Below are 15,360 nucleotides of genomic sequence, written 5' to 3' on the forward strand. Positions count from 1 at the left end.
TAGTATGTATACCTGGCCAGGTCTCACCTGGTGACCATCACTAATTCATCCAGGTAGGGGCAGAGCCACTTATATGAGCTCTGAAGCCTCCAAGCCTTCCTGAAGCTCCCTGCCAAGTGCAAAGGCCAGGTTTGATGCGGCTGCTACCCTGGGGTCTCCAGAGGCCCTACCACCCTTGGCAGGGTCCCCAAGTCCACACCCCCCACACACACCCCAGCACTGATCAGACACAAAGCAGGGAGCTGACGAGAGGGGCTGGGGACAATTTCAGCTAGTTGGCCAGATAGTACAGTGGTAAGGAATCCACCTGCCAATGCAGGAGATATAAGATATGTGGGTTCAATCCCTGGGTCAGGAAGATTCCCTGGAGAAGGACATGGCAACCCACTCTGGTATTCTTGCCTGGAGAATCCCACGGACAGAGGAGCCTGATGGGCTGCAGTCCATGGGGTTGCAAAGAGTTGGAAATAACTGAAGCAACTAGCACGGACACCTAAATGCTCTGGTGGTGTGGGACCACCAGCCCCTGTGGACAGGTCCTCTGGCCTGGAGAAAGGCCAGAGAGCAGGCCTAGGAGGTCCAGGAAGAGAGGATGCTGAGAGAGGAGCCTGGTCTGCTGGCTTCTCTGAAGTTTCCCACCACCTACACTAGCCGAGCAGCACTGGAGGACTTGGAGTGGGCAGTGTAGAAAGAATCAGAGCTGGGGCAGGGAGGGCAGCAGGGTCCTGGTAGGTGGACTGTGTCCTTGGGGAGCTGGGAACAAAGGGAATCACGGCAACCACATACTTTCTGTTAGGAGAGAGGCCTGGATAAGGCACCATTTTCATGACGCCATGTCTGGACCAAGAAGCCCAGGGACTAGAGGGAGAAGGAGCAGATGGCAGGCAGGTCACCTGCTGCAGAGGAGAGTCTGCCATCCCAGGCAACAGGGGACACACAAGAGAGACAGGACGTGGCCCTCCCTCGGAGCAAACAGCTATTAAATGGGGATTATAGTACCTGCTTGCCAAGTTGCTATAAAGATTAGACTGGGCACTGTAAGTGCCCAATTAACATTAGCTATTATCATGATTAATATTCTAAAGTTCTGGATTTATTGCAATGGATGCATTGCGTGGTGTGACTCTATCTATGCTGTGTGTGTGTGTGCATGCTTGTGTTGGGTTGCACATTGTATCTGTGTGTATGTATGCTGCATAGTGTAGGTGGCATGGCTGTGGTGTGCCTGGCTTTGGTTGGGTGGGTAGTAGTATGGGGTGTGTGCATGTTGTGTGATGCCTATGGGGTGGTTTGTATATTGTGTGAGTTGAGTGGTTGTGGGTTGTGCAGGGAGCATGCTCTTTCCTTAAAGTAGTTCAGGTTACAGGAAAACCAGCTTCCAGGGCCCCTTCCATTGAGGGCACGGGTCAGACCAGCATTTCATCCACCCTTTTCTGCATGAGCCCTTTATCCATCAAAATGGCCAACTCAGTGGGGCCAACCCAGGGGACCCAAGGACTTCTGATGACCAGTGTCCCCATGAGAATTGCCCCACCCTGGGGGAAAGGTCAGGGAAGAAGGAGGGAGCTGGAGAACCCTGGCTGCGCACAGCTTGCCTGGCAGAGCTGCCCCCCATGGCCCCCCCTTCCCCTCCAGCCCTCCTGGATCTCCTGAGCTGGGTCAGGCCATTCTCAGGCCTCAGGTCTGGAGCAGGCCCCAGAGACCCGAAGGAAAATATCACCAGCTCCAGAGGAGGGATAATGAATGGGTTGAGAGGCTGACTGTGATAGCTAGAATGAGCTGAGCTGCCCTCTGGTCTCATAAAAGGCTGGACCAGAGCAGATGTGGGAGAAGAGAGGCAAGCTGAGTTATGGGCAGGGGAATGGACAGGCAAGAACAAGGGGAGCTGTCCAACCTTTGGGTAGTCTGGGGGTGGAGACCTGGGGCCAAGTTTGGGCTGGAGGTCACAGATCTGCCAGAGGACTGTGGTCAGGCCTCTCACCCCCTCCCAACTTCCCTGGGCAAACCCAAACCATGAGGAACTCAAAGAGGGAAGATGCCACTAGCATCTCAGCTGGTTGGACCTGCAGGTCCTGCCCCCCTCCCCCGTGGCTTCCTGCACCCTCCTACACCTTCTCCATGGCAGCCAGACCCAACCACATCATGAGCACTATGTGCTCCGGCCTCAAGCCCTTGTACTGTGTCCCCCTCATCCCACCACCAGCTCCCACTCAACCTTCAGGTCTCAGCTGAAAAGTTGCTGAGTGGCAATTTTTCCAAGACCCTCTGGACCCACTGCTGAGGTAGTTGTGTCTCCTGTGCCCCCACAGACCTCCATCTTCTCCCCTCTCCTAGTGCAAATAATCACATCTTGTAATTGCCTGTGTACCCATGGGCTCCCTGAGAAAAGGAAACCTCTCTCATTGCTTTCTTTATCTCCAATTCCTGGCAGAGTGCCTGGAACTTGGAGCCCTCAGTAAATGTTGGCTCAGTGACTGAATGGGTTGTTGGGTGGATGGATGGATAGCTGAGGAGGTGAAGTCCCAAGCGGTTGCAATGTTGGAAACACACTTTCAGCTTACACTGACAGCCTTCCTTCTAGTGCTTATCTAATTCTCAAGGTTACATTATCAAAATATGACACTGAATTCCTCTTCCTCATGTGCACCAGAGAAGGCAAGAGTCAAAAAGGTAGAGGGAAGGATTGGCACTCTGGAGCTGGGAAATGTGCAAGTCATAACTCAATGCCTTGAGTTTCAGGGAAGAACAGCCAGGACAGAAAAGGGAGCTGTGTCATGAAGCCTGAATGAGCCAGTCCACCCTGCTGGGTGGAAGATTCCAAAAAGGGATGCCCACCACCATTCATAGACTTGAGGCCTAAGGCCAGGACGTGCACGTATGCTAAGGCACTTCAGTCGTGTCCAGCTCCTTGAGACTCTATGGACTGTAGCCCTCCAGGCTCCTCTGTCCATGGGATTCTCTAAGCAAGCATACTGGAGTGGATTGCCACACCCTCCACCAGGGGATCTTCCTGACCCAGGGATCTCCTGCATTGCAGGCAGATTCTTTACCGTCTGATCCACCAGGGAAGCCCAAGAATGGAGTGGGTAGCCTGTCCCTTCTCGAGGAGATACTTAGTTGCTACATCACACTATTGCCTTCAGTTCTACTTCTGTTTCATCCCAATACTAGCCACGTGACCCTTGGCAAGGCCTCTGAACCTCAATTCCTATATCCATAAAATAGGAATAATAACAGCACCCACCTCAAATGGCTGACCTGTGGAGCAGGATAGACAGTGTACGTAAATAAAATATCAAGATCATGTATTATATCAGTTCAAGAAATCAAGGTCTGAATCTGTGTAATGCTTGAATTGAATTCAGGAGAGAGGTGCGGGACTCTTTCTGACGGAATAATCCTTTCTGTAGCATGTGGAGAGAGGGAGCCGGGAGCCACTGGAAAAGTCCATTCTCTAGTACAGTGAGAGGAGCTGTTGCCCAAAGTTCTCATTTCAAGATATCCATGAAGGCTCCGGGGCTTCTCTTCTCTAAGATATTCACAAAGGGTCTGATGAAGCCGCCCTCCCATCCTCTGTCTCTAGCCCAAAGCCTTCGGCCCTATGACTGTCAGCTGGTCCAGACAGGAGCAGACTGCGGAAGAAGGCTGCCCATTGCCATGGAAACCAAGGCCAGAGCCCAGCACTCTGCAACTCCCAGGCACATGGTGGATGTGACATCTCTGGGTTCCAAGTCCCAGACACCCCTCCAACCCAGCACACACACACACATACATACACACACACACACACACACATGTGCTCATGCACACAGACACACATTCTAGCAACCAGCCGGCTGACAAGCTAGACTAGCAGCCATTCAACCAAGCCATTCCTGGAGACCAAATTTCTCTGGCTGATGGTAGACCACAACTCTAGTCAAAGAAGCCAGTCCCTGGGGTCAAGGACAGCAAAGGGCAGGCTCATAAGAAGGGGCTGAAACAGGCCACTGAGGGAAATCCTCGGCCATCATGTTGATGAAGCCCACCTGAGCCAGTGCATGGACATAGCTTACCTGGCTATGCACATAAACCACATGCAGCAGAAGCTCTGGCCCTTCGAGAGGGAAATGACTTTTGCAACCCCAGCACCTGATCCAGGTAAGGATCATCAGCAGATGCAGTAGTATATTCACAGTCTCCCAATAGCCCCACAGATAACTCATTCATCACTAAGGGAAAAGGAAACCTTTCCAAAGGAGAAATCTGGCAAATAGTCCCTTCAGCAAGTGATCAAAGGTTGGGTCACTGAAAACAGGGCAAACTGACATTAAATGACTTTGCAGGTGATGTAATAAGTACATTTCCCATGAGGTTATTCTCACCAAAGTGTTTTGTAGTTGCTGTTCAGTTGCTAAGACATGTCTGACTCTTTGAGAATCCATGCACTGCAGCATGCCAGGCTTCCCTGTCGTTCACGAGCTCCCAGAGTTTGCTCAAACTCATGTTAATCGAGTCGCTGATGTTGTCTAACCATCTCACCCTCTGCTGTCCCCTTCTCCTTTTGCCTTCAATCTTTCCCAGCATCAGGGTCTTTCCCAATGAGTCAGCTCTTCACGTCAGGTGGTCAAAGTATTAGAGCTTCAGCTTCAGCATCAGTCCTTCCAATGAACATTCATGGTTGATTTCCTTTAGGATTGACTGGTTTGATCTTGCAGTCCAAGGGTCTCTCAAGAGTTTCCTCCAGCACTAGAATTTGAAAGCGTCAGTTCTTCACCACTCAGCCTTCTTTACAGTCCAACTCTCACATCCATACATGACTGCTGGAAAAACCACAGCTTTGACTATGTGGACCTTTGTCGGCCAAACGTGGCCCTTCAGGCATGGCTCATAGCTTCACTGAGTTATACAAGCCCCTTCACTACAACAAGGCTGTGATCCATGAAGGGGTCACCAAAAATGTTTGTACTGAGTCAAATTAGAAGGAAAAAACCAGATGTATTCAGATTGTGGGGCATTTTACAAGACATCTGATACAGGCTGTTCAAAAATGTCAGTTACAAGAAACACCAAAAGACTAGATTAAAGGGGATGAAAGGAATATGACAATTAAATGCAATGCATGATCCTCAGTGGATCCTGAATGAGAGGAAAAACAGCTATAACAGACATTTTTGGAACAACTGAGGAATCTGAATACAAGTGGCATAGGAGATAACATTATTGGGTCGGTGTTAAAGTCCTTCACTGTGATAACTATATCTTTGCAGTTATGTAGGAGAAGGTCCTTGTTCAAAGAAGATATGTGCTGATGTATTTAGAGATGGAGAGTTGTGATGGCTGTAACTTACTCTCAAAGTGATCAGAGAGAAAAAGAGAAACTAAAGGCAGTCAATGTTAAAGAGTTGATGAATCCATGGGAAGGATATACAGACGTTTGATGGACTGCCCTTTCATGTTTTCTGTAGGTTTGAAATTTTCAAAATCTAAAAATAAACACTCAAGAGGAAAAGACTCTTTAAGAAGGAGTCAAATGATCCTTCCCAATTTTTCTGGGCTTTTCCATGACGGGAGATAGGGGCCTCTTCTGTCCTGTAGTGGTCACCTTGGCTCGGAAGCTCCGTCTTCACCCAAATTAGTTCAGTTTAGTCGAACTTGCCATCCCACATGGCTTTTCTTGTTTTGCATTAGGTACCCCTCCTGGATTTCAACAGGGAAAAGTGAAACCCTCCAAGGGCATTTTATGGTGAGTAAATGCTTTATTGAAGGTTTGGGGAGCAGAGGCGGTAGACATGGAAGGACATTTAGTATTTGGCATCCTCTTCTTAAAAAAACTTATCTAAGGGGCTTCCCTGGTGGCTCAGTGGCAGAGAATCCACCTGCCAATGCAGGAGACATGGGTTCAATTCCTGATCCAGGAAGATCCCACATGCTGCCGGACAACTAAGCTGGTGTACCACAACCTACTGAGCCGGCACTCTAGAGCCTGTGCTCCACAACGAGAGAAGCCTGCATGCCGCAAAGAAGAGTAGCCCTGCTCGCTGCAAGCAGAGAAAGCCTGAGCAGCAACAAGGACCCAGTGCAGCCAAAAATAAATGAATAAATAATTTTACAAGGTATTGAGGGAATTCCCTGGTGTTCCGCTGGTTAGGACTTGGACACTCACCACCGTGGCCCAGGTTCAATCCCAGTTTGGAGAAAGATCTGTAAGCCACATAGTACAGCCCTCTCCTCCCCCAAAATACCTGTTTAGCTCTCATACACACTCACTTGCACCTCTCCACCACGCAGCTTGACCATCAACTCGATTTCCTCCCTACGTCCTCTCATATCTCCTCCTCTTCTCCTGTACCTTTCTTCCGTCACATGGTTTCACTGTCTCTTGGTTGAAATCTCCTGGCCTGTGTTCCCAGGGCCAGCCCAAACAGGGTAAACAAAAAGGTGCCTCTGTAACTTTGGTACCAGAATTCCTCTTGGTGAAGCCCAGTTTAGTCTTCCACACTCAAAGGAAGAGTCAAGGCTCCCCACTCCAATGTTAGTAATAATAGCTACCACTCAGTGCAGACTATGACATGAGCTGGATTCTGAACCAGACACTTTGAATGCCTCATCTCTGATCTTCCCAACAGCCCTATGAGGCGGGCACTAAGGAATGTAAGATTCAGGAAGGTTGATGAACCGGCTACCAAGTTGAGATACTGCCAAATATGGAACTTTCAAGATAATCTCCAATCCAGTCCTAGAGCATTTCACAAGCAGAGGCTACATGAGTTCCCTAAGGTCACACAACAGCTCAGATAAACAGAGTGGGGCTTGGGGCTCAGGATGCTTATTCCCAGGCCTAGGTTATCATCTGCTGGCCCAAACTAAAAGACCATCCCTCCTGCAGAACAAGGAAGTCCTGCCCTTGCAGATGATAGCTGGAGAGAAGGTCACGTGGAAGAGAAATCAAGGCAGACACATGTTTGGGGAGTCAGGAGGGGGAATGGCAGTTGGTCACCCATCCCCTCCAGTGATCTTAGGATGGGGTGAGAGAGAACATGGGCTGAGCTGGGCTGGCAAGCTTTCTGCTGCAAGAAATATTTCTAGGTACTAGGACTTGGATAGGACCAGGAGGTGAAGCTGGGAAAGGAACTAACAGGACTGGGATAGTTGCGGGGTGGGCAGAAGTTGGAGAAAGAGGGTTCCCATTGATGTGAGTTCAGTGCCCCCACTCTAGGATGTGAATACTGAGCATCAGGAAGGTACTGGGTACCACCCCCCAGAGTGGGAATGGCTGCTCTCCCTAGCCTCTCCCCTCATCATTCCTGACAGTCCAGCCATCCCCAGAGATTCAGCCACCTGTCTCCAAGCAAGCCAGGAGACCCTGGGGAAATAGATTGGAAAACAGACCAGAAACTTAATAAAAAAATAACGGCAATGAACTGTGCGCAGGAAGCCAGGAGGCAATTGAGTTGCAGGCAATAGGTGAACAATGGCAGAGGTTCTAAGGCCTGGGATGGATGGACAGAGGAGAGGGAGGAGGTGAGGGAGAGGAGAGGGGCTGGGATGAGGCCAGCTTAGCAGACACCACAGGGGAGAAGGCTGCATACAGAAAGACCAGGGCTGCTCTCCCGGGAGACTGGGGAGATGTTAGATCTAGTCTAGACAAGGAGTCTGGTATTTCTTCTGAAATGTAAATGAAGATCCTTTCCATCTGGGGCATCTGAGGAATGAACGCGCAGGAGAACCCAGGAACCAGGAATACAAACAGAAGACTGAAATGGGAGAGAAGTGTTTTTTGAATATTTTTTATTTTATTTATATATTTTTATTTTGGCTGTGCTGGGTCTTTGTTGCGGCACACAGGCTTTCTCCAGTTGTAGCACACAGCTTGAGTTGCCCCACAACATCCTAGTGGGACCCTAGTTCCCCAATCAGGGATTGAACCAGCATCCCCTCTAGCAGAAAGTAGATTCTTAACACTGGACTACCAGGGAAGTTCTGAGAACCAATGTTTTTTGAACACTTTTTCACGAGTCCTCTAATTTAACACAATTATCTTCAGAAGATGATATAGCACTTGTTTTGCAGGTAAGAACACTGAGCTCAAAGAGGTTGGATTATCTGCCAAAGGCACACAGTGAAAGAGCCTTTGACTCCAATCTCTGGGGGGCTGGGGCGACATGGGCATCCATTTTGAACTCATTATCAGATCGGGATTCCTGCAAGCTTCTGGCACCAAGACAAGATCAGTGATGTGGGAGACAGGAGACTTCCTGAGGCCAGTTCCAGAAGCCACATCCTAGTCCAACAGGCAGGTCTCGGCTAGTATGAACACTGAGGATGGGAGGCAGGTAGACCCAGAGACAGGGCAGCAGGGGTGGGGAGGCAGAGGGAGGCAGAGGGACAAGGACCTCACCTGGAGGTCTACATCATGTCCTTTCACCAGGCCCACAACTAAACTTTGAGCAGGGTCAGTGCTTGCCCAAAAGATGGTGTGAGATAAACGCATCGGTAAAGGAATACAGAGAAAGGTCATGCCCTCCTGGGTGAGGTCCCCAAACAGCAGGGCTCCTTCATTACCATTGTCCCTTCTGTTGGTGGCAGCAGACTCAAGCATGACACCTGATTTTGCTGCTTAGCTTGTGATCGTGACCCATTATACCTCTCTGAACCTCAATTTCCCCTTAGAGATGATAATAGTTCCATTCTCATGGGGGTTCCTGTGAGTGTTTATCAAGAGCATAGTACCTGGAAACCACACCATCCATAAACCCACAACTATCATTTTATTATTCAAGTGTATATTAAACGTCCAAAAAGCAGCTTCTATAAGTTGTTTAGTTGCTCAGTCATGTCCAACTCTTTGTGACCCCATGGACTGCAGCACACCAGGCTTTCCTGTCCCTCGCCATCTCCCAGAGTTTGCTCAAATTCATGTCCATTGAGTCAGTGATGCCATCCAACCATCTTATTCTCTGCCGCCCCCTTATCTTCCTGGCCTCAATCTTTCCCAGCATCAGGGTCTTTTCCAATGAGTCAGCTCTTCGCATCAAGTGGCCAAAGTATCGGAGCTTCAGCTTCAGCTTCATCATCAGTCCTTCCAATGAACACCCAGGACTGATCTCCTTTAGGATGGACTGGTTTGATCTTGCTGTCCAAGGGACTCTCAAGAGTCTTCTCCAGCACCATGATTTGAAAACTCAGCCTTCCTTATGGTCCAAATGTCACATCCGTACATGACTAGTGCTAGGTGATTCTTTTTACAAACAAAACAAGCTTCTCTGAGTACCTGCTTTGTAAGCTTGTATGAGGTGCTCATATTTGGGGTATAAGTCTGTGTGCTACTACCTAGTCAACCCTAAATTTCTCACCTGCTCATTTGTGCTGCAGTTTTCATCTTTGGCTCTTATGTCTCCTCCTCATCCCATAGATTTCTGTGGTCATTTCTGAATCCACAGAGGAAATGCAGTCACTGGGAAACCCAGAGTTGCCTGTTGACCTCTTGGGGCCTGGTATGGAAGAGGAGAAGAGATATGGCTTAGCTCAGCCCCATGTGGTTTCCCTGAAGCTAAACCAATGATGCAGGGACAAAAACAACCCCAGGCTTCATTATCACAGTGTCTTTAGGTCAGTTTCCCCAGGAAGCAAGCTCTGAGGCAAAGATGTGCAGGTAGGAACACTGTTGGAGAAGACCCTTCCTAACTGACTTTGAGAGGAGGTTGAAAACAGGATTTGGCAGAGGGAGACCTTGAAATATGATGCAGCTGCAACAGAGGCCTCAGCTGAGCCCACAGGGGGATTTGGAGCTGGCCTCACCTTTAGAAACTGTTCCAAACCAAACCAAGGGGCTCAAAAGTTTGCACCTCTGAATTAACCCATCATGGAATTTGGCTGCCCTTGGAGAGGGGTCACAATTTGGGTGAAACAATTCCCTTTGACCAAGGGCAATTCTGGGGAAGGGACCATCAGCAGCCAGCATTACCAGAAGCTGGGAGATGAGTGCCTTGGTCTTCAATGGGAGGTCTATGTGGCTCACTACAGTATCTACTACAGTCTGCTCCTTGTTCTGCTGGGATCCACTTGCTCCATGTGTTAAGCCCACCCATCTAGGGACAGTTCTAGAACTCCCTGTCAAAATGTAAAAGAAGATAGTGGGTTGAACTACAGCTTCTCTGGCACTGAAGTTGCTCCTGATGCTGCAACTGATCCATCTTCTTCCTTGTCTGGAGAATTTTACCTCGTGGGATGAGCCAGGTTCATCTCTGGCTCATCACAGCCATTTTGAGCCATTTTGGCATGGTATCCATGGCATTCTTAGTTCATGGTTGTTGCACTTGTCCATTTACTGTCAAAATTGGACAAGGGAGTACCAAGAGACAACCTAATGGATCACTTGGGTATCAGAATTGACATCATGTGAAATGCTGGATTGGTTGAATCACAAGCTGGAATCAAGATTGCTGGGAGAAATATCAACAACCTCAGATATGCGGATGATACCACCTTAATGGCAGAAAGTGAAGAGGACCTAAAGAACCTCTTGAAGAAGGTGAAAGAGGAGAGTAAAAAGCTGGCTTAAAACTTAACATTCAGAAAACTAAGATCATGGCATCTGGTCCCATTGCTGCTGCTACTGATAAGTTGCTTCAGTCGTGTCCGACTCTGTGCGACCCCATAGACAGCAGCCCACCAGGCTTCCCGTCCCTGGGATTCTCCAGGCAAGAACACTGGAGTGGGTTGCCATTTCCTTCTCCAATGCATAAAAGTGGAAAGTGAAAGTGAAGTCGCTCAGTCATGTCTGACTCTAGCGACCCCATGGGCTGCAGCCTTCCTCTATCCATGGGATTTTCTAGGCAAAAGTACTGGAGTGGGGTGCCATTGCCTTCTCCGTTACTTCATGGCAAATAGATGGGGAAAAAATGGAAACAGTGGCAAATTTTATTTTCTTGGGCTTCAGAATCACTTTGGATGGTGACTGCAGCCATGAAATTAAAACACATTTGCTCTTTAGAAGAAAAGCTATGACAAACCTAAATAGCATATTAAAAAGTGGAGACATCACTTTGTCCACAAAGGTTCACATAGTCAGAGCTATGGTTTTTTCAGTAGTCATATATGGATGTTAGAGTTGGACCATAAAGAAGGCTGAGCACTGAAGAAATAATGCTTCCAAATTGTGGTGCTGGAGAAGACTCTTGAGAGTCTCTTGGACTGCAAGGAGGTCAAACCAGACAATCCTAGAGAAAATAAACCCTGAATATTCATTGGAAAGACTGATGTTGAAGCTGAAACTCCAATACTTTGGCCACCTGATGAGAAGAGCCAACCCATTGGAAAAGACCCTGCTGCTGAGAAAGAATGAAGGCTAAAGGAGAAGGGAGCAACAGAGAATGAAATGGTGGGACAGCATCACCGCCTCAATGGACATGAGTTTAAGCAAACTCCAGGAGATAGTAAATGACAGAGGAGCCTGACATGCTGCAGTACATGGGGTTGAAAAGAGTCGGACATGACTTAGAGATTGAACAACACCAACTTCCCTCTTTGCACAATCTCATCTTCTGCCAGTTGATCGGGGTCAATTACTCCTGCCAACTTGGTGGCTCTTTTCCTTGCCAGCTGGCCTTTTGGTACAAGGAATCTGAAATGTCCAAGTGGCTGATGTAGGCTAAAGTCTAATGACCTCTTACTTGGAACTCAGGTGAATGTGTTCCCCATCAGGGGACTAGCACAGACTTTAGACCCACAAAGCTTAACGCTTCAGGGACAGGACACATACGTTTCCTGAGAGTGTAGTAAGTGAAGCCACATCCGCCTTGACCCCTTAGACTCCAGACTCATATACTCTACCTACTGGGGACACAGCACCAGATATCAGTCATTCATTTGGGATGTGTGTCATGTGCTGGAGGGTGACTCTCCAAACTCACAGGGTGTCATCTAAGCTGTCTCTCTCAGGTTGATCAGATGCTTCAACTCTCCCAGGACCCAGAAGCACACTGAAGCTATTTTTTGAACAGTGAATCATTTTTCACTGCAGATGGCATGGCCTTGTTCCAGAACTCTAGGGATCTGTGTTGTTAATCTCCTATCAGGACGTGCCATAAACTCCTCCTAGTGTCTCTCCCCACCACAGATACGTCTGTTATCTGTGTCTGCTGGGTCACATGACCCAAGTAGCAGAATGGCTTGTATGTCAGTCAGGAGCTGCTGCAGACTCTTTCCTGCCTTAAGCCCTTGCAGAGCTGGCAGCTCTCCATGTCACTTGGTGCAATGGGTTGGCAATATTTACCGAGTGTGGTATATGCTGCTTAAAGAAGCTAAAAAGGCCGATCAGATGTTGTGTTTCCTTCTGATGTGGGGAAGGTACAGGATACAGTCGTTTGTCCATTCCTTTGGAGGAGGGTGTTCTGGCATGCCCCAAGCCACTGTACCCCTGAAAAGTTCACAGATATAAACTCCCCGCCTTATGAAGTGTATCTATCTTTTCAAAACCTCATATGTGTGTGCCACTGCTTGCTCTTCTGGGTCCATTGACATTATGAACAGTTTGATGTTCTACAGAAAGATGGGATTCCCTGGTAGCTGGTAAAGAATCCACCTGGAATGTAGGAGACCCTGGTTCAATTCCTGGGTCAGGAAGATCCCTTGCTGAAGAGATAGACTACCCACTCCAGTACTCTTGGGCTTCCCTGGTGGCTCAGATGGTAAAGAATCCACCTGCAATGTGGGAGACCTGGGTTCGATCCTTGGGTTGGGAAGACCCCTGGAGGAAGGCATGGCCACCCACTCCAGTGTTCTTGCCTGAAGAATTCCCAAGGACAGAAGAGCCTGTCAGGCTACAGTCCATGGGGTCACAGAGAGTTGGACATGACAGTGACTAAGCACAGCACAGAAGGATGGGGTGGGCCAGATTCCTTTAGTCCAGGCTTCCTCAGCCTTGGCACTATTCACATTTTGGACCAGGTAAATCTTTCTTTGAGGGGCTGTCCTGTGCACTATAAAATGTTTAACAGCATCCTTGACATCTGCCCACTAGATGTTCATACTGTCCCTAACCCCATCCTCTCCTCCAGTTCTGACAACCTGAAGCATCTCCAGACATTGCCCAATGCTTCCGTTGAGACCCACTGTTTAGCACTATTTTATAGCAGAGGGTGGCAAAGTTAGCATGTGCGTAAGACAGAACTGTCCATGTACACTGTTATCCATCCCATATGAATGCAAACTGCTTCTGACCACCCTTCCTGATAGAAATGGGGAAAGAATGCATTTGCCACATCCATGGCTGCATACCATGTAGCAGAGACTGTGTTGATCTGCCCTAGCAGAGATTCATACAGCACAGCAGCTGCAATCAAGGCTACTGCTTGGTTGCACTTATGGAAATCCACTCTCCATCTTTCAGAATTCTTTTTTTTTTTTTTGCAGGGCCAAACTATTGAAATGAATAAAGTTGAGAAGAGGATCACCACCCAGGAATCTTAGGTCTTTAAAGGCAACACTAATCTCCTCCTGAGGTATGATATTGGGGTTTGTTTGTTTTGTTTTTCCTTGACCAAGATGAAGGACTGTTTCCAGCTTCTATCTGGTCTTCCACCCTTGAATTCTTTTGACAGAGTAAATTACATAACCCTCTTGTTGGCTGCCCACCTATCTTGCCCTTAGGGAACCATTTTCTGTTATTAACTATCTTTCTAGCTTTCTTCAGGCCAGGCTCCCTGCCTGCCACTCTGACCTTGATGCTCACTGCAGTCATTTTTGCCCACCTCATTTTCAAAGTTTAAGTTCCACCAGCAGACCACTATGATTTCAGGATCTCATCATCCCGCTTGCTATCAGGGATCCCAATCCTGTCACAGCATCTCCCATTGTCAGCCTTGGCTTCTAAAGGACACCATCCTGCCATCAGCCCTCTCATCAGTTCATTGCATAACATTTGTGTCCATGGACTGTCCATGGATTGTTCCATGGAGCACAGTGAGCAGGTGGGTTTTCTGGCTTCATGCAGGAGAGCCATGTCAGTGCCAACTTTCCCACTTCCCTGAGCCTTTTGCTATGTCCCCTCACTATCTACCACAGCAGTTTTGGCATTTCCAGTTGACTTTGTGTGAGCCCTTTTTTTTCCCAAGCTTCCTAGCATCAGGTTAGCAGCGTCTCCTGGGGCCTCTGCCAAGTTGTTGGCTCCTACGTCCTGGAAGAATGCTCCCATGTGGATGCCGTCTCCCCATCCATCTTCATGTCCCATTGCCTCTCACCCAGGAACCCTCCAGATCTGATCTAACCCACAGAAGCTCTTCTGATTTCTGCCAGTACCTGTCCACTAGATCCTGCAAGCTCTTAGTCCATTTCTCCTGTTAGCATAATTGGATTATATTGAAACAACTTCTGTTACTAGGTGGCCAGACCAGAAGGTGGAAAAACTTACTGCCTTGCAAGCCACAGGCCCCTGCTTGATCTCAAGCAAGCGGGGAGTGCCTGCCTTTGACAAAGAGGATTGGGCAAGCTCTGCAGGGACCAGAGAGTTTAGGAGGATCTAGAGATTCAAGATTTTCAGTGTATCAACCCAGATGTCCCCACCCCTCTAATTATCTATCAGTGACCCACTCTTTCTAATCAGGATTCTGACCTTGGAGTAGCTGACTTGCCAGAGTTGAGAATTCAGTCCTCTCTGTAGCTCCACTTATAATGAAATAGGCCTGATCCTCAGCTTCTGCTGTCCTCAAGCTGCAGGAGATGAGAGTCTCTTGATGTATGCTGCCAAGCAGGCTCTCTGGATTTCATGCTTCACTTGAATTGGTGATTAATCACCCTCAGCCTCTCATAGTCTTTCTCTCTTACATTGATAGCTGCCCCATCCCCAGCAATAGTGATCTGACTCCCTAGTCCTTATAATGATTACATCCTCCAGCCCTCTCAAATGCCTGAGGTATTGTATCCACTAATGCATTCCCTTCCACGGATTCAGCATTCCAGTTCCCTACCACTGACAGTTTAGCAACTGCTAATTAAGTTGAATAATACAGCTCAAAATTCCTATTTGAAAGCCTGCTTCCAATAACTTCTTTCAACACCGTCTTCAATCAGAATTCACAGGTAAGGATTTCAGTAAAGGAGAAGAATAGAATTGGGCAGAGAGAGAAGTAGGACTGTGATGCAGTGATAGCAGAGGCCCCAGATAATATTACAGGGAGCTCTGAGGCTCAGATGGCCCTTCAGAGTTGTCTCAAAGAATGTCCTTCAAGCCTACAAGGAAAGGCACTATCGCATAGAAGTGGAAACTGAGCTCAGAGAGGTAAAGTGCCTTGCCCAAGATTACACAGCTTTAAATGTGGAGTTGAAATCTCTACCCAGAAAAATCTCACTTTAAACAGCTCCTTCCAGCTTGCTCCCCAC

This window comes from Bison bison, unplaced genomic scaffold, assembly GCF_000754665.1.
Source record: "Bison bison bison isolate TAMUID 2011002044 unplaced genomic scaffold, Bison_UMD1.0 scf7180017864289, whole genome shotgun sequence".
Taxonomy (NCBI): domain Eukaryota; kingdom Metazoa; phylum Chordata; class Mammalia; order Artiodactyla; family Bovidae; genus Bison; species Bison bison.